Source organism: Camarhynchus parvulus, chromosome 2, assembly GCF_901933205.1.
Source record: "Camarhynchus parvulus chromosome 2, STF_HiC, whole genome shotgun sequence".
Lineage (NCBI taxonomy): Eukaryota > Metazoa > Chordata > Aves > Passeriformes > Thraupidae > Camarhynchus > Camarhynchus parvulus.
In genome coordinates, this window is record NC_044572.1 from 89,065,701 (window position 1) to 89,085,419 (window position 19,719).

Consider the following 19,719-nt stretch of genomic DNA (forward strand, 5'->3'; position numbering starts at 1 on the left):
AGCAACACCTTTGACACCATTTCCCACAGCACTCTCCTGGAAAAGCCGGCAACCCACGGCTGGGAGAGGTGGGACCTTTGGGTTAGGAACTGGCTGGGTTAGCAACAGGCCCAGTGAGTGGTGGGGAATGGTGTTCCATCCAGTTGTCATTCAGTCACTTGTGGTGTCCCCCAGAGATCAGTGTTGCATGCAGTCCATCTTAATATCTTTACTGATGATGTGGACGAGGGATTGAGTCCGCCATTTACATATTTGCAGATGACATCAAGTTGGGCCAGAGTGCCAATTTGCTGGAGGTTAAGAAGGCCCTGCAGAGGGACTTGAACAGGTTGGACACATGGGCAGAGACCAATGGCATGAGGTTCAACCAAATACCAGGTCCTATACTTTGGCCATTAAAACCCCTGGTTTTTCACCCCGCAGTGGGGAGAACAGTGGCTGGAAAGTGGCCGAGCAGGAAAGGACCTGGGGGTTTCTGGTCAGCAGTAGCTGAACACGAGCCAGCAGTGTGCCCAAGGAATCCTGGCCTGTATCAGGACTATTGTGGCTGGCAGGGAGGAGGAGGTGCTTCTTCTCCTGCACTCAACACTGGTGAGGCCACACCTCGAGTGCTGTGTCCAGTTCTGGGACCCTCAGTTCAGGAAGGACATGGAGCTGCTGAGAAAGGTCAATAGAAGGGCAATGAAACTGGTGAAGGTTCTGGAGCACAAGTCCTGTGAGATGCAGCTGAGAGAGCTGGAGATATTTAACCTGGAGAAAAGGAGGCTCAGGGGAGACCTTTATTGCTCTCTACAACCAAGTGAAAGGCAGGTGTAGCCAGGTGGGGGTCAGCCTCTTCTCCTAGGCAACCAGCAACAGGATGAAAGGACATAGTCTTAAGCTGCACCAGGGGACCTTTAGGGTGGACATTAAAAAATTTCTTCACAAGAGTGATTAGACATGAGAATGGGCAGTCCATGGGGTTGGTGGAGTCACCGTTCCTGGAGGTGCTTAAGGAAAGACTGGATTTGGCACTAAGTGCCATGGTCTAGTTGACAAAGCCTCAGGTTGGACTTGATGAGCTCAGAGGTTTTTTCCAACTTATTGATTTTGTGATTCTGTGACATAAGCACATAAAAATGAGATGTCTACTGAACTTAGTTTTTCTATATGTGCATGTCCTTAACTAAAACTGTTTATTTTTACCCAAAAATGTCAACAGCACAGTCCTCCATTTGATTTTGACTGTCTATCCTAACCAATGGCTGACTTTAAAAAATACAGAAGCCTCGCTTAATATTTACTCACACCATAATGCAAGTACAGAATCGAGAACAGAGAGGAAGAGAGAAGGGAAGCTACATAAAACAGGATAATCTCAACAATCAAAGCACCAGGGAATTGCCTTAACTGCCAGAACTGAAAAAAAGGTAGAGAAAGTGAATCCAAAAGCAATGTATTGTAGCCAGAGGTGTCAGAAGTAATATCATTTAACTCATATTTGACAGTTTAGTGCAGTGGTAACTCCTCTAAACTCAGCTGCCTTTGTACATTTCTCAGCGCAATCCTATTCTTCTGTGCTATTATAGAAGCTGCACATGCATTGGTATGTCTCTTTTTCTTTAGTTTCTTTTATGGTTATGACTAGTGTGTAATGTATTTTTCTCACTGTTCCTCCTGTAATGATCCCTGTCTGCCACCAAGCCCAAAGTGCAAACAAGATGAGACATTACTGCAATGCAGCCATGTTTAAATTGAAATATCATTGGAAGGGGAACACATTTCAGCCCGCTGCCTTACAATGCTGACGGGTTATGCATGCAGTAGTCATTGTTTACTATTTTCATATGAAAACGATGAATGGTTGAATGGGGATGGTATTTAATAAAAACCTTTACAGCTGATAATCAGGTGATGAATCATAGTCATGGCCTTCAAAAAATACTTTAAAATAAAACTGCATGTGTCATAAAGTAGATAAGCACATTTCTGTCTTGTTTAATAGGTAAATATGATATCAACAAGCTTATTCTCATTCAATTTAAATTTCTGTAGAGTATAAAGGTTCATGTGAATTAAAAAAAAGTCTGGGAAAACACACCAAAGAGCAGCTACAAGTTTGATCTTTCTCTACATCACAAGAGGGAGAGAAAAGCTGGTTGCAATAGTATAAGTAAGAATTCTATCAGTTTGTTAGGAGAAATTCCACATCAGATCTACTCCACACTCCAGACTGCTGTATATAGAGTACAGTAAGGCTAGAAAACCAAGCATAACAGAGAATGAAAACATGGGATGTTGCAGTAGAGTTTGACTCACCACAGCTCTTATAAGATGAAGAAGAAGGCTTGATAAATGTAAATGAGTGGCTATCATGGCCCTCACCAACTACTTCTGTTCTGTTCAACTGAATATGACCTGTCTATACTTCCTTGCTCCCATACATAGGGTAAGTCTGGTGCTGTCCTTTTAAACATAAGTGATGACAGAGAATGAAAAAACCTTTCATTTCCCTTTCTTCACAAAAGAACAAATATTCTTATTGCTCCACATAACCCCCAAAAAAACCCGAAAGAACCCCGACCCCAGAAATACACCAACACCTCCCACACACAGAACCTTTTAATACATAAACATACTGAAATGGAAGTTAATATTCTGGAGAACTGAGACAGATGGTAGCATGGTCAACTCTGGCCATCCAGAACTTTCTCATTATTCTTCTACCTAACTACTCTACAAACATGTGTTGCTGATTTTCTTCATAACCCTTGAACTCTCCCGCTTTCAATTTTCCCCCATCCCCAAAAAAGAAGGAAAAAAATCTGCTCTAGACTGCAAACAAAAGCAGCAGATATCACAACAACATAGTCCTTCAGATATTTAGGTAATGTACCAAGTTCTTTTCCTTTTTCAATGGAAGGTGAGAGATAATGTTGGGGTAATTTGGAGACAATGTCTTGAATAAAATTTTATAGTCCTTTACTTCCTTCCCACCTGGTATCTGTGGCTTTTGCTACAGAAACCGTTACAAAGTTAATTCTAAAACTCACTAATACTTGTTTGTCAAGTTATGTTTCATAGTTCCTAGTTCCCATTAAAAAGAAAGACTATCATATAATTTTGGGGTAACACAAATACTAAATTAAACTCAAGTCATAGTAAGTAATACAAACAATAATAAGAAATCTTTAAGGTACTATAAACAGTTTTAATAAAAGTTAGAGAGTAGAAATACCTGTGGTCTTCATTATTTTAGCCTAAAAGTTTATGGACTCCTTTTAGCAAAAGGGGCTGGATAGCATTTGTGGAACCATGCAATAGAGTCTCATGAGCAAAAACAATTGTAGGTAAATATTTTCTGACAAATGTTTTCTAATTTTTATTTCAACAGGTCCAGCTGTGAAAGTTCTGCAGGCTCCCCAAGCAGTCTATTCCAATGTTTGCCTCTCACTACCTGTGTTTCCTTTCCAATCTCCCACTTTCATTTTTCTTATTACAGATTAATACCTTACTTCTCTTATGATAGATAAACATTAGGAATAATTTCTTAATACCTGACTTCTCTTATGATAGATAAACATTATGAATAATTTCTTTCTACTGTACTGTTATTTTAATATGGCTGAAGATAGTCCTGTAAAACAGTCTCTGTTTCTCAGCCTGAAGAACAGCAGTTCCTCCTGCCATCTCTAGGAAGATCCTATTCCTATGTCTTTCTTGATTCAGCAGCCTTTTCTTAATTCTTCCTAAGTAATTCACATCTCACTTGGAACAATTCATGGGTCAGTTACACACAAGTTGCTAAGCTATGCATAGCTGTAGAGTAAAACATACACAAACCCCTAACCTCTTGTTAATTTACATTTCTGGAATACTAGGGCACAGCTAATACGCACAGTATACTTCTCCCTCAGTCTTCAGAGTTTGAGCATAATATCAGTACTGCAATCATTTGACATTAGAAATTGGACAGAGAAACTAGACTCCTCCCTAATGGTGTTATTCCAGATTCTGGGTTAGGATTGAATTTATGAGTAACCAGATCTCTGGAAGTGATCTCCTGAGGAGTTTGAGTACTACAATAAGTATATAAGAATAATATGATTCTATGGGAGAGAGTATTACTGATGTTGGATGAAATAAGAAAAACCTGGTCACTTTTAGTATAGAACAGCAATATCTACTAGCAACAAGCAACTACACATTGAAGTTCATTACCTGTTTTGATATGAGAGTGTGTATTCTTCCATCAGCTCCAATTTCTAATACACATCTTTGTATTCTTTTTGTTATTTTTCCTTTAAATTTTTTGCATATTTAGGTGTTCTGTTTATGCTTGCTTGGTTTTAAGGTGCTATTGACTTTTTGTATCAATTCTTTTTATCTCCATGAAAAAACTCACAAATTAAATATATGTTCAAGGTAAAAATTTTGGAATTACCTTGTGCAAACTCCCTTGAGAATTAACAGCTCTGAAAAAAAGGTTTGAGCAGGTCTGTCTGCCTTTCACTCCCTACAGTTTCAAGAAAAAGAAATTAATGTTTTCTGTATCATATTAACTATAGCTTCACTCATGATGTCTGGATATTTTTACACTTTTAATAACTGCCTGCATTTGCACAGATAAGCTAAGTCTTCCTCTATTTGGGATCTGAAACATTTATCTGATCCTGTTATATTTTCCTTCAGAATCAGGTCTTACACAGACTACTTTTACTTCGTGAATTTCCTGTTGATGATCTTACATGGTAGGTGAGGAAAGAGAACAGATGAGAGAAATTAATAATGAGTTTTACTTATCTTCTTCATTAACTATTTTTGCAGTTGTATAATCTTCTTTTCTTTTTTATATCTTAACTGTAAAACCATTCTGATTTCTTGAAATTCACCATGATCATCAGTAGACATTCCCAATTACCACTTCATTTCTCGGTGTTTTTTTCTTTTTTAAGGTAAGGTTATCTACAAGCTTAATTTCTTCAGTCAGAATATTTAGCAGTTGGACTCAATGGCCTAAAAGATCATATCCAACCTATACAATTTTATGATTCCATGATTCTATGATTTGCAGATTTTTTTAGCCATTTTATAAACACATATATTTATACCCAGTGGCTTACTCAGGTATTTCAAGATAAATTATTGTCCTTTTAGGCAACAGGACCATTTTCAATAGAAATCAACCATAATTATGTTCTCCACACTTTCCCAAAGCAAAACACTTGTACCCATATCCTCATTATCAATTCTGTTCTTTCAAATTACCATAACAGAGACTAACAAGACAAGCAAAGCACCTCTCAAAGACCCAAAGAACTGATATCCAGGGGAAAGAAATCTTCTCCTCAACTGCTTCCAGGCAGACGAAGCAGCTGCATGCAGTACTTGACTATGAAAGAAGGAGTTAGCATCACTAAATGTAAAGATTTCTCATCCTGAATTTTCAGGCTGACTTAGGCAGAGCAAAGGGTACTTCCAAAGTGGAAGAGGAGTCTAGATTCATCCTCTCCCTGGCTCTTGCACTCAAGCTGCCAACAATCCAATCTTGACTATTATATTTAAGCTACCAACAAGGGGATTGGAACTTGTGAAATATGCACTGATCTCTTGTGCACTGGACTAAAAGAGCTGATCATTGCCCCAGCCACATGATAAGCCTAATGACTAGACTTTTTATTAGGGCAAGGAATTTGCTTGTTGTTGCTTTTGTTTGGGAGCCAGGACTACAAAACAAATTCATAATACTATATTTTGATAGCACATAGGGACAACTGAGACCATGGTTTGATAAGTTAAACAATTCCCAACCTCAATATCTATTATAAACACTGATAAAAAATGTTATGGTATTACTATATGCTCATTGACCTCTCTCTGTTCAAGCTGCAGTTGAAAACTGATCTGAAATAAAAGAGAACAATGAAGAAATGTTTTAATAAAAAATTGAGCTGTATCATCCAACTGCTTGACCTGAGCAAGGCACACTTCTGAGAAGATATAAATTTTTATAAATAATATAAACTATCAATTCCAACAACCACATTCACATAAAGATTCATCTAAGAGCCTGAATCCTTCTCTGAGTTGACAGAAGTCTGTGGGACTTTGCAGAAAAAAGTGAAACCTGCCTAAGCAAATGGTCCTACTGCATCACAGCTTAATTTTTAAGTAGCAAGTGTACAATCCAAAAACATCAGCTATTTCCAAAATTATTGCAATGGCAAATGTGCACATTCAAGGCCTGTCACCTATTGCTATTTTAGAAGATTATCATGAAAAGTAAGAGTCTGCGCAAACAAGCATCTATTGATGTGTTTTGCTGGTAATCCCACTGACCCTGAGGGGTCTTGGAGTGCAAAAACCTCTACACAAATAAACTAGCTGTGTTTTTACTTGACTTTCTAACATAATATCATATATACTTTTACATAAGCACGTTTTATGAAAGTACTTTGCTATTACTCCTTGGCAGCATTGTTGATCTTCACAGAACCATCTTCAAAAGGTATATTTAACAGTATTTAGGAATATCTGTGATATTAGAACTATAGGGACTGTTGGTTTAGTTTTTAATTCTCCTGTAACCTGCCATTGATACACAAGGTTTTTTATTTCATGATTGTCCAATGAGAAATGCAATCAGATTTTTATAATCAGTAACATGAATGTCATTTCATAGGGTCATGGATTTTATTTGATATTGTGATTACATCATCTCTAGGATTCCTAATAGGATGTGTGTAGAAAAGTGATTTCTTGAATTTTTGAATTAATATACAACATCCCTTTTCTGCAGAATGTTGTTTCATTTCTTTTCCTACTGGAATATAATGGCATATAAAATCTGAGGCCAAACAATGAAATAGCAGTCAAAAAGGTTAAGGACCCTTTGATCAGTGTATTAAAGACTTGTTCACAGATGAACTACTGGACTTCCAAAGTTTTATGTTAAAAGTTAATAGGCTTAAGATAATCAATCTCAGCTGCACTAGATCTTCAGTAATTTTGTTTCTATCATCAAACCAGCCTTATGAGGTTGAATATAGTGGTAGTTCATAATGAAGCACTTCGTATAGAAGCAGCTGTCTCCTCACCTGTTTCCCAGTTCATCTAGAGGCCTGGAGAAATTCTTCAATTTAGCAAGCAAACTTAAGTCATTATTAGAAATGACAGGGAAACCTGATGAAATTGTACTTTCAATTGGAAAACAAAATTGCAATCAGACCAACATGATTTCCTCATGGTCTGACCATGCTAATGCCAAGTCGAGACATGGGCAAATGTATTTAAAAGTCATAATGGAGTATTACCATGCAATCTCTTTTTACTGGCCCTTATTAATATAAAACTTCAATTTGCATGTAAATGCGGTCAACTTTCATATCATCAAAATACATGAGGCCTGGGAAAGTAATGAATTGAAGTTTGATGCGGCAATTATGGACATTTATAAAGAATTTTAAAGAGGTCATTCTAGCCTTGGCTGAGAAAATGAGGAAATCAACAGGGAATATTGTCAATATAGCAACAGTGGGAGTTGGAGTCAGTCCCAGGTGTTAGAAGGCCAGATGATGATTAATAGAGAGGGAGTATGAAGCCTTTCACCCAGAAGGACTGGGCTGGACCTGAGGCTCAATAACAGAAATCTCATGAAAAGGTTCTTGCTGGGTTCCCACTTTAGCTGCCTCGAAATGTGTTCCAGAGGGAATAAAGTTGCAAGTGTTTATGAGAGAGAGCAGTGCTGAAGGTTTAATTGGGCTCTACATCCTTTCAGCTCCCTTCAGTAGTTGATATGCAGTTTAACCTTTTTTTCGCTATCTCAGATACTTCAGTGCCACTGGGATTTTAATAAGGCACTAACTTGATAGCTTGGAAAAACACTGACTTTGCTGCTCAGTTGAGTTAAACTGCTTTATTGTGTCCTAATGACAATTTTTAAATCTCTTATTTCTAAAGAAAGAAAAAATGCTAAAAATGTTTTAATATTGCTTGAAGATTTTTAAAATCTAAAAACTGGTGCACAGAGGATTTCTTTCATTCTCTGTGCAGTGAAAAATTTCAGATGGAGAAGAAATTCAAATGAGTGAAAAAAATCAATGCCAAAATGCAAACAGAACTACACAGTGGTACTTCTTTAAAAGAATATCCCACTTTTATAAGGCAAAAGCATTCTAAAGAGTGAACACAGCCCTGGGGCACCTGATGAGAGGAGGTCAAAACAGGGAGGAGCTTTTTTTAGCAGATAATGCACCAGCGATTGGAGTCTCATCACCACATAGCATTGTGTGTTTTGGTGTAATTGCTTAGACCAACCTGAAATGAATTAAACATTTCCACAGAGCTGACTTTCCAAACTAGCAGCTCCTTATGCACACCCAGCAAAGCTGTCACCAATTAGACACAGAACCCAAAACCATGAAGAACCAGGCCCCAGGTTCCTCTCACTGTCTCAGGCTGGCACCTTTCTTGTGATGGTAGCCAACTGACTTCAGCAGACTATGGTTTAATTTTCCCATCTATAAACAATAATCTATAGTGTGCTTATTTTCACAGGATTGGTAATGAATAATAATTAATAAATATTTATTAAGTGCTTTGGGTTCTTAAAGTGGAAAGTAATAAAAGTGGATTCTTTTTATTTTAACACTGTCATGTAAAAAAGCCATATATCTGGTAAAATGTGTCTTCTCTACAAATAAAACCAAGGTTGCTGGCAAGGATCATAGAAAAGTAAATAATGGAATAAAAATCAATTCATCTACAAAACAAGATTAATTTTAGTTTTCTTAATTCCTCCTACTCCTGGTTTCTCCTTTTGTTCTCAAAACTTAATTTTCAGTTACGCTATATCTAATAAATCTCCAGATTAATTAAACATTTTAGGTTACATTAATTAAAGCAAGCTAAGAAATGACATTCAAGATTTTTTGGATGCTACAATACATTGTAGAGAAAGAATAAGTTTCAATGAACTGTAAGAACTAAGTAAATAATCTGACCAGCACTTTTAAATTGAATTATCAGAAGTATTTTTTTTTGTCACTTCCAGTTTTCATAGGAATGCATTTTTGGTTCTGTAGCTCAAGTAAACATTGGAAAATATTCACTGGCAAACTGAAATTCTCAGAGCACAGCATCTCTTTCCCTATTACTTTACCAGGCTTATAGACAGACTATTCTCCCAAGGGATGGCAAGGTAAAAATGAATGTTTATATTTCTGTAACCCTTGAGACTCCTTGGCCTAAACATTTGTAAAATCAGTGATTTGGATGACGAGTGATAAAGGGACTGATGTTATTAAACAAGGAAGGTTAAAAATATTAGAGGCAACATTTATGGTCTGCTACAAATGTCTAGTTTCTTAACCACTTTCCTGATAAATTTACAGGATCTGATATGTAATTGGGGGAAGTTATAATTTTTCAGTAGGCCTCAGAGCAAGACTGATGAAAAAGGAAAATATCAAGAGTGTAAAGAAGGTATTAAATTTATTCTAAACTTTACATAAACTTTAGTAATTAGGATTTCTTTTACTTTACTGTAAAAGATGGGTACATTTATGTATGATCAATCATTACTAATGTAGTTGCATCAGTGTTATCTGGTATTTTATTCAATGTTTGACACCATAAACAGTTAAGAACACTTAATCTTGGTGAATAAACAAGAGAAGTCTTTTTGCAAGACAATAATTTTATGATCCTACTTTATAGGGTAAGAAAAAAAAGCAAAACAAACCCAGAAGTCTGAATCTTCATTAAATGACTGGTAAACTGGACATGTGGGCAAAACAAATTCAGAAAATCCTGGAAAACTTTCTTTTTCTTTAGCTGGCAAATACTCTGCAATATAATAGAAATTAGGGGAAAAATAGAAACCCAAATTTTGATAATAAAGTAACAGTATCGGAAAAAATACCAGATAGCAGTTTACTACATTTGAGGAATGTCTTAAGCAAAATAATTCATTGACAGACCACGGGTTTTGTAGATAAAAAGAGTCCAAAAATTTGAATCTATAGAATTTAGGAAATACCACATAGAGAATGATTTGAATCAAGCACTGAGGAAATCACTGAAGAAGCAGTGATATTGTGACATAAGTGTTGATTCCACTTCAGACAAAAAATGGCATTAAGTCCATGGACTAGACTAACATGGAACACTCATCACAGTTTCACCCCTCAAAGCTGCTCTTAATGATCCTTACTGAATTCTAAGTTATGCACCATCAGAGAGATGTGGGTTGTTATATTCATGGCATGAAAACACTCAATGTCACAGACTCAATTTCCCAACTTGATCCCATGACTAGTGAGATTTGCCACCAGTTCTGGGAGAGCATATCCCTGTTTTTAATTGTAAATGGGTCACCAAGCACCACGAACACAAGAGCCTTGGTGTCATAAGGAGCCATGAGGAAACTCAGTGGAAAGAAACTCAAGTGGGAAGAAGAAGAGAGTTCTCATCATTATTGATCAGATTATTTATTCATAAATTATGTAGGCAACAGACAGGAACAGAACTAAATCCAGCTAACAGGGACCAGAAATGTATGTGTTAGTTTAATTACTCTTCCGGCCTTTATAAAAGATCTCAATATAATCTGTCTGAGAAGACCATCACTTGTTATTACTAAACTTCCTGGGTAACTAGGGTTCTTAGGAAGATTTGAAGATTGCCCACTCCCTCACTATCATTACATCACAAAAGACTTAAGGTGCCTGAGCATCTGTCTGGTTATTCAGTCTGAAGTGCATCTAAGCACACAAAGAAATTGCCTCCAGAACTTCAAAACAACATAAAAGAAAAATTTGGTCTGTTGTATAATAGTCTTGGGATTTATTTTGACTTAAGTGTCTTTGGGAGTTATTCAATACTTGCACCTTCCCTGAGATTCATATATCCGTGATTTAGAAAATAGAGGTAGAAAACATTAGAAACACAAAAGAATTAATAGCTAGTGGGGAACTTCTTGTTTATTTCAAAAGCTAACACTTGTACTACGGGTAGGTGGTCTCCTGCATTCCAGCAGCATAAAAGCTTATAAATATCTCAGATATCTGGGGGTAATGTACATTGTCATACCCCCAAAGTCCTAGGGATGGGCATGTGCATCCTGGAAGGATGACAAGATGAAGGAGGAAAGCACAAGCAAGTACTTTTCAGAGACACCAGTATGTGATATGGATGTCTTGGATCACATGCAGTTTATCTTAATAATTTATCCTGAGTGCAATCACAAGAAAGAAACAATTTAAGAAAAAAAAAGCTATAAAGAACTGAAAGAAGGAATTTTCTTATACATTAAAAAAATCTGCAAGATAAAAAGACAAAACAAAGAAAAAGCCCCACTATATTTATATAGAGGAAGGATTACTAGACAAGACTGTTCTTCAGCAGATTTCTGAACCCAAAGTGCATATTGTCTTATCCTTTTAAAAATGTATTAATTATTCTATTACTAATTCCCACAGTACTACCTTTCATCTTCACAGCTGATAAACACTCAACATAAGAAATTTCCTTTGGATTCTATTTCACTCTGATATTCTGCTTCTCAAACCAAACATTCACACAAAATATCATCTAAAACTCACAGCAAGTGGAACTTCTTACTCAAACTCCTTTGAGAAAATCTGCTTTCTTTGTTCTCTTCCTTTTCTCTACTCAACTAAGTTTTACTCCTTCAGACCACCTGCTTAACTTGCCTTCAAGTTTCTTTGCTCCTCCACTTCATTTCACGTATCTTTGACTATGTCTCCCCCTCACTATACATGTTTTTCTTACTCTCTAGTTCATAACTTCTTTCATTTAATTTAACTTAGTGTTAAGTTCTTCTAGCCCCTTTTCCTTCCAAAGAAGGTTCCTTTCCCTGTCCAGCTTCTTTTCTTTCTCCACCACTCCTTTTTTTGTGCTTTAGGAGTTCTCTTTGCATACTTCTCTTCTGTCCTTTTACCTCACCTTTCTCTCATTTCTCTTTAACTGCATCCAAATTCTTCCAGGTCAGTTACTGAATCACCCGATCTTAAGACCCATGAAATATGCCACGATGTGCAGAAACAGTTCTTGCTGTCTCAAAGTTTATGCTTTTCTCAAAATATATGTATGCACTTTAAGATAAGTTCGATTTTTAAAAGATAATTATTTATGCTATGCTACTGTAGAGCAAGATAACAAAGTTATTAAAGAGATAAGACTGTCAATGTCCTTTTGAGACCCTAAACCCATATGACACAATATGTTTGCTTCATGAGTGTTGAACAGAAGATGCTTGGAGAAAATTCAAATACTTTCTGCTCCATCTTCTGTTAGGGGGACTACGCCACTATAGGCTTCAGGTTGGGTTCATTGGCTGAAGAAGATGGTCTTAGCAGATTTATAAACTGACTCTTGATTCTATAGAGTTCATCTCTCTGCCATGTTACAGAAATCTTGTTTTAGGAACTAACAAGAACAGAATCATCAAATCTGATCCTAGCTAAGGGGGAGAAGCTATATTGCCTTGTTAGGACTGGTAGCTTTCCATCAATACACAGATTTAGCTGATTATCAGTAACTTAGAACAGATCTCCCAGTGCTGCAAAGGCAGGGGGTTTATGCCTTTTATGTACCCAAAGGTCACAATTTATTCTGACCATAACACCTCTTAATCCTTAAATGGCTCTCCAGGTTCGTTGGACTTGAGAGAGGAGTGTATTCTGGTAGGATGACCCAATGTGCAGATTAGCTGACCTTGGAGCTCTGTTTCACATTTAGAGGCTGAAGCTTTTGTTTGCAGCCTTCAGTTCAATGTCACTGTGCGATCAACAGAACAACAGGTGAGATTCATTTCTCCTTTCTCAGTTTTTGCTCTTCACTCAACTGTTTCATCACTGATTTGGGTTACAGTGCATCTAGATCTCTGGAGCTTCCTAAATGTTGAGCTGCACTAGAGACTCTTTTCATTGACTGTATGAAGCAGCTCTAGAAGTTTTCAGTGTTACACATAATTTTCCAATGTCACTTTTGTACAAAGCAGGTGGTTTCCTTAGAAGTCTGTACCACCAGGTTGAGTTTGCTTTTTTTTTTTCTTTTCTGTTACATAATAAGCATAAACAAAAGTAAATGCTTCTTCTGTTTGGTGAAAAAGCTCAATCATTGTCCTCCAGAAGATCCCAGACAGGCCATTATACAGAGAGTATGACCACAAAATGTTTTCATATTTCATAACTATCCTAAACTAATCATTCCTTGTATATGGATAAATATGCTATTGTGTGTCTCTGAAATTTGCCAGGTACTGTATGCAAGATGTTTTTTTGTCTCTCCTCTCCCATTTTTTCTGTGCCTATTCGATGCATAGTTGAAAGCCCTTGAATCCTTATTCATAGAAGAGGGATCCAGTTTAAGAGATGTTATATGTTGATGTAATGGAAATAGCTGTAGCAAGGATGTGTGATATAGGTAAGCTCAATATATATGTATATATATATACAAATTACATACATATTCTAACAGAATTTATGGTATACGTGAACTACATGCATATTCTAACAACAGAATAGCTTGTGTCCCGAAGGCCTTTAGCGTAAATAGAAGAAAATGACAGTACTACTAAGGAGATTGAAAACAAAACAGTACTAACTATAACTAGCAACATGAAAAGCAGTAATGACAGTACCTCATCTTTCTCAGCACTGATGCATATGGTAGCACAAGTGTACTTGAATGTGTGTGTAAAGGTAGCACAAGAGAGCAAAGTTATGAAGAAGGATAATGATCTCTTTCCATCCTTTTTTCTCTGAAATTAAGATTAGTGTATCAATCCTCAGAAAAAAACTGAATACACTTTTTTTTTGAAAGTGTTGTCACTTGCCTCATTGTTTCTATAATTTTTCCCTCATGTCCTTCTATATGTAAGCAGTAGTTCTAATTCTACCCTTATTTCTGGGACTCATTCTGACTATAAAAATATTTGGACATTCTTTTTTTCAGTTTTAGCTACTAGCACTGTCTCTCTAGAAGCAGAATATAGATTTGATGTTAACTGCTATGATAATCTCATTGCCATTACTATGTCAGGGTTTATCAAGCTGTTGATTTCTGAACCACTGACTGTGGTCAAATACATTTTGAACTACTACTGAAATCTCCATCTTTGCATTTTATTTTGCCTAGGAACAGTTTAGTGTCCTTCTTTGACTGCCTCTGAATGAGAAAGATTATGATAATTGTGTGTTTTCACTGATTTCAGAAAAAAAGAAAGAAACATGATCATCATCTGTGATAGTTTGTTTCACTTAAACATTAATGGTATTTGGATTAATCTCCTATGGTTACTGTGGGCAAGAATCTAACCACAGAATATTTGCATCTTTAACATTTTTTTATTCCCTTTGCATGACATAACTCTTTACAAGACACAACTCTTTACAACACACCCTCCCTTTCCTATATTTATTGCTTTTCTTTCCTATATTTATTGCTTTTGGCCTAACAGTATGCATGCAGTCCCTAGTGAACACAAAACTCAGTTTTTCAATGCATCCCAAAGAGAACCATGGGAATTCTCTAATAAGAAAAGTTATCCTTCCTTCTACAGAGGGGAATACCTCTGGATGAAGTGGAAATTGTACTTGTCTTGACTGCCAGTCAATTCTAGAGTGAGTTTCAGAATGGTCTTCTAAATTTTTGATAGTCCTGTTGTTGTGATTGGCTAGAGAACAATAAAGTAAAATCCTATGCCTTGTCCTTGTGTGTGGTACTATACTAGACAGCAACTACTAATTATAAAAGACAGGAAAAATAAGAATAACTGAAGACTTTTATTATAATAATGCAGTTATCAGGCTGATGACGAAAATAATTGTGTAGCTGTTCTTCCAATTGGCATTAATCCTATGTCATATTTGGGTAACACAGACAAAAAAAGCAGACCAACAGACACAAACACACATGCCCCACCCCAAAAAAGCAAAAAATAAAAAAAGCAGGAAAAAGAGACAAAACACACAAAAAGACACCTAACTGAAACAAACCTTCTCATACAGACTCCACACTTTAAGAAAGACATTGATGTGCTGGAGCATGTCCAGAGGAAGGGAATGGAGCAGGTGAAAGGTCTAGAGAATAATTCATATGAGAAGCAGCTGAGAGAGCTGGGGTTGTTTAGCTGGGAGGAAGGGAAACTTGGGAAACCTTATACAACTCCCTGAAAGGAGGCTATAGCCAGGTGGGGGGTTGATCTCTTTCCCCAGACAGCCAGTGACAGGACATTGGGAAATGGCCTTAAGCTGAACCAGGGGAGGTTCATGTTCATCATGAAGCCTTTCTTCATGGAAAGGGCTGTTAAGCTTTGGAAGGGACTGCTCAGGGAAGTGATGGAGTCTGTCCCTGGAGGTGTTCAAGAAACGCTTGGATTTGCTGCTAAGGGTTAGTTGACATGGTAGTGTTTGGTCAAATGTTGGACTCAATGAACTTGGAGGTGTTTTACAACCAAAATGATTCTGTGATCTCTGAAGTATGATGGAAATTTATGAGACTTTTTTAGCAGTACCACAAGGTACTGTATGACCACTGAAAGGCTGGGAATCAAGCAACAGTTACTGGACTGGAAATAAGGGAATAAGGGACTGAATATTTTGAATGAGGTAATATTTGCTTTCAGTCATTTTGTTTACTCCCTTACCACAAGATGATAAAATTACAATCCTGCATTCTGACTGATGTGAAACCAGCAGGAGTACCTACCCTATCAGATACTACTGCTCCCCAGAAAACTCTAAAGATGACAAGCACAAACCAAGTATGTAGTCCCTCAGCACAGTTTTCCTGATTCCTTGTGCAGTACTTCTGGGTTTGATAGTACAATTCACAGTCATATGATGTCACTAGAATATTCTGCAACACAACAAAAGTTGAAAACCTGATCACGCTGATAAGTGAAACACATATTAGTTGAGATTTGTATTGAACTCCATATATAAATAAGACAAGGAGTTCTGTACTGATTGCATTATTCCTTTTCATATTTAATTCAACAAAACCCCTCTGTTTTAGAATCCACTTCTTACAGATATGTCAATGTCTTCAGAATTCAGAACTACTTTGTAACATAAACCAGAGGGTTGCTATAGAATTGAAGTAGTGTGCTGCCAAGTAGTGATGACTTTGTGGATAAAATAGTTTTATTTTATTCTTTTGTGCCAACAAAAAAGACATCAAAATTATAAAAGTATTTTTACTATAATATTAATGAATTCTATTGAATTCTACATTTTCATTACAATTTTTCTGAGGATGAAATCTACTTTTTAGTTTTGCAAATATTTTTCATGTTTGGTGTGTTTCATGTATGGCTGTTTGTCACAGTCATCTCCAAGACTTGAAAAAGAGCTTGCATTTCATAGCGTAAGATTTTACTTTTTATTCTTCTGTCAATATCAGTTGCACCCTTTCCCTGATCCTCTTTTTCTTGATTTACTGAATCTTAGTTTCATTTTATTATTTTCTTTTTCTCTCCCTTACTCCTTTTTTTTTCTCTTACAATCATTTTTTAACCTGTCTCTCCTTTCTTCTACTATTTCCTGTATTTCCTAATCGTGTTCCACTTTCTCACCCTTTTGAATCAGGGAAAGTGGTTTAGTAGCCAGAGCAATTCTCTGTGGAAACAACAGATAAGAGAAAGAACAAAGGATATTTATGCAAAGGGCTTTTCTTTTGCATGATATTTAGCCCTTCAAAGGTCAGTGGGGCTGATGTCCATACGGTCAAAATTGAAAAACCTTTGATAGTCCAGAAACTTGGCAAGCTGCTGAGATGCAGCTCTAAACCTTGTTTCAAAGAAAGGTATGGAAAAAAATTCAGGATGATTGATAAGTGTAACTGTAAACATTTAAAGAAATATTTTTACTTGGACAACTGTATAAAATACAGTTTTTTACTTGACACTGTATAAAATACTTCTACTTTGAGAAAAATGCTGTCTACACTTGCTTCTACTGGCACTGCATATTTAGGTTGTGACTATCTCCTGAATTGTGAAGAAAATATTCAGAGGCTCAATAAGTTTAATTGTCATTGGGAGGGAGCAAAATGATAAAGGAACAAAAAAGTTGCCATCTAAACTCTCTGTGAGTTAACTAGATTCGATATTACTAAAGTTTGCTACTTTTGTTACATATAAAACTGTCATTTTTATTAACATTATGTGTGATGCTTTGCATTGTCATTCTGCCTAGAGACAAATATATATGAGTTTATAAACAGGTAATTCTGTTTTGTTATGATTTAGTTTTTGTTTGTAAGAAACTCACCTTCTTGCAACACTGACGACATCAAGAGGAATTACTGTAGAATTCAAAGGCACTGCATCTTTGTTGACAGTTTCAGTAGTGTAAAATGTTTAATTTTTAATCTGATGAGCTATATGTGTGGCTAATGTAGTTTGCATTTAAAGTCCTTGGTACTCATTTACCATATTGAAAATTTGAAATAAACTTAAAGTTTCAAAATAGCAAAATAAACACAAGCTTGAAATGTTAATTAGAGAATTTATAGTTAATCTAATCCAAGTTGGAAATACTACAGAATAGTTGGTTTTTTTTAATATTTCCCTGTAATAAACATGGATTAGTTGACACCAAAACAATGATCAGAATGATTGACACTTTTAACAATGGAATTTGAATAATAAGGATAATAATTTTAGATGAGTGTAAAACTGTATTTTCAGATTGAGTATAGAAAATAAGAAATATTATCAGGTCTCATAATATAAATGTTATGAATTATTTTTAAACAATTATATGAACCCAAACTTCAACATATGTTCACAAATATTCATTTCTTATTATTTTTTAATTTCACATTATTAGTAGAAAAGGAAATCACTCAACTGGTTACATGTAAAATCTTATGTTTAATATTAAACTTATGGTTGGTCATGTGAAAAATATGGTAAGATTTGTTCAAAAGCTGAAAGGATGGCATTCCTTAATCAAAGCAAGCATAAAACAAGAGCAGAACAATGCTCTTCTGTTGCTGGCATTCAAGATTTCTTGAAGGCAACAAGTGTGATAAGAATCGCCATTTCCCCCTTCTCTTGTGTTCTGGCCATTCAGTTTTGCTGTATGTCTCGAGTAGGTTTTTTACAGGATTATGCAAGAGGTGGCTGCTCCAAAAACTCACGTAAACCTGGAGCAAGTTACTTTTTCACAACAACAATCTTTATGATTTTCTGATGAAACAGCTGAGCCTAATCCTATGCTTTGTTAGTCCTGGAAAGATGTTGCTGTCAGTATTTTGAGGCAAGTAGACAAAAAATATCTTTTGAAGTACATGAACAGCTTAAGCTTTTTGACAATAACATGGTCTTTTAAAGTGATAGTTTTTACCTTGCAGGGACTAGAGAAAGTATTGTTGAAAAAGTTTATTGGATCTCACACCACTAATTAGGTGTTGAAAACTGACAGCCATATTATTAGTGGGGAGCGTGCACTTGTAATTTCTTGGTTTGATTTCCTCCTCCTGCTACTCCTAAGTCTGACCTGGGAGAGTTTCATGCTCAGAAGCACTTATGTGTTTGTCATAGTTTGTCTCATTTTTGTTTGCTAGTCAAAGAGTAGCAGGTTTGAATCAAATGTATGGCATAAAATGTATCATTCATCCAACCAACCCCAGACATATCTAAGAAACCCAATCTGTTTCTGCTTTCAGTGAAGTGGGTTTTATGATTTTTAGAGCCCTATTTAACTAGACAAAGAGTCTGAAGGCAGAGATGCAATTGAGAACATAATTCTTATTTGAAGTAATTCTTGAAATAAGGCTTTCTGAAATTTATATCTAAGGAGATAAGTGAAGTCTTCTTTCTGAAGTAAGATGTCCAGTGGGAAAATACTGATAGCTGAGCTATAAACAGGAAATGCACGCCAAGAGTAAGATAATACATAAAATGGAAATAATATCTCAATTTTTAAATTTAACTTAATTTTTTTCTTCTATTTTTGTTATTTTGTATCAGAGGTCAGTTCATTTGAATTTTCTTTAAAAATTCTCAGTTCAAAATTATTTAACTCTTTCTATTGCTTATGAAAAGAGACTCAAGCGACTAATTCAGACACAGGCAACTAATTTTTAGTTGCCCAAGGAAGGACAGGTGGATTTCATTCATATTCTCTTAAAAAGAGTAAATGCCCTTATTTTTTAACAATATACAAAATTGGACCAAGTAACAAAACATACAGAAGTGAATCTCTGCATTCTTCTATTGAGCTAAAGAACAATTTTTCTCAGTTTTTTACTTATTTTAACTCATATGCTGCATTATGAAACTTTTTGGATCTATGAATGAAACTAAAGCGTAATGAAAATTGGCCTTTTTAAGATTTTGGGGGATTGTAGATGTGTTAAGAGATTTTAAATAGCATTTTTGTTTTAGACCTAAAGAATAAAAATGGATGTTGTCTAGAGGATCTTATGGTGCAGAGGAAAAAAAATATTATATATATATATATATTGTCATTATAGCTATTTAAATTCCTCATCTCATCTAAATAGCACAGAAAAACAAGACACTGAATAAAAATACCAGGTCATCAGTTTAGCAGTTCTACTCAGAGTTTTTACAAATTAGGCAATATTTGAGAAAACTTATTTGTTCACCCACCTACTGACATTCAAAACCCAGAGAGTTCAAAATGCATGAGAGAAAGGAAAACATCATATGACTTAGTTAAACTACAGAAAATAAGAATC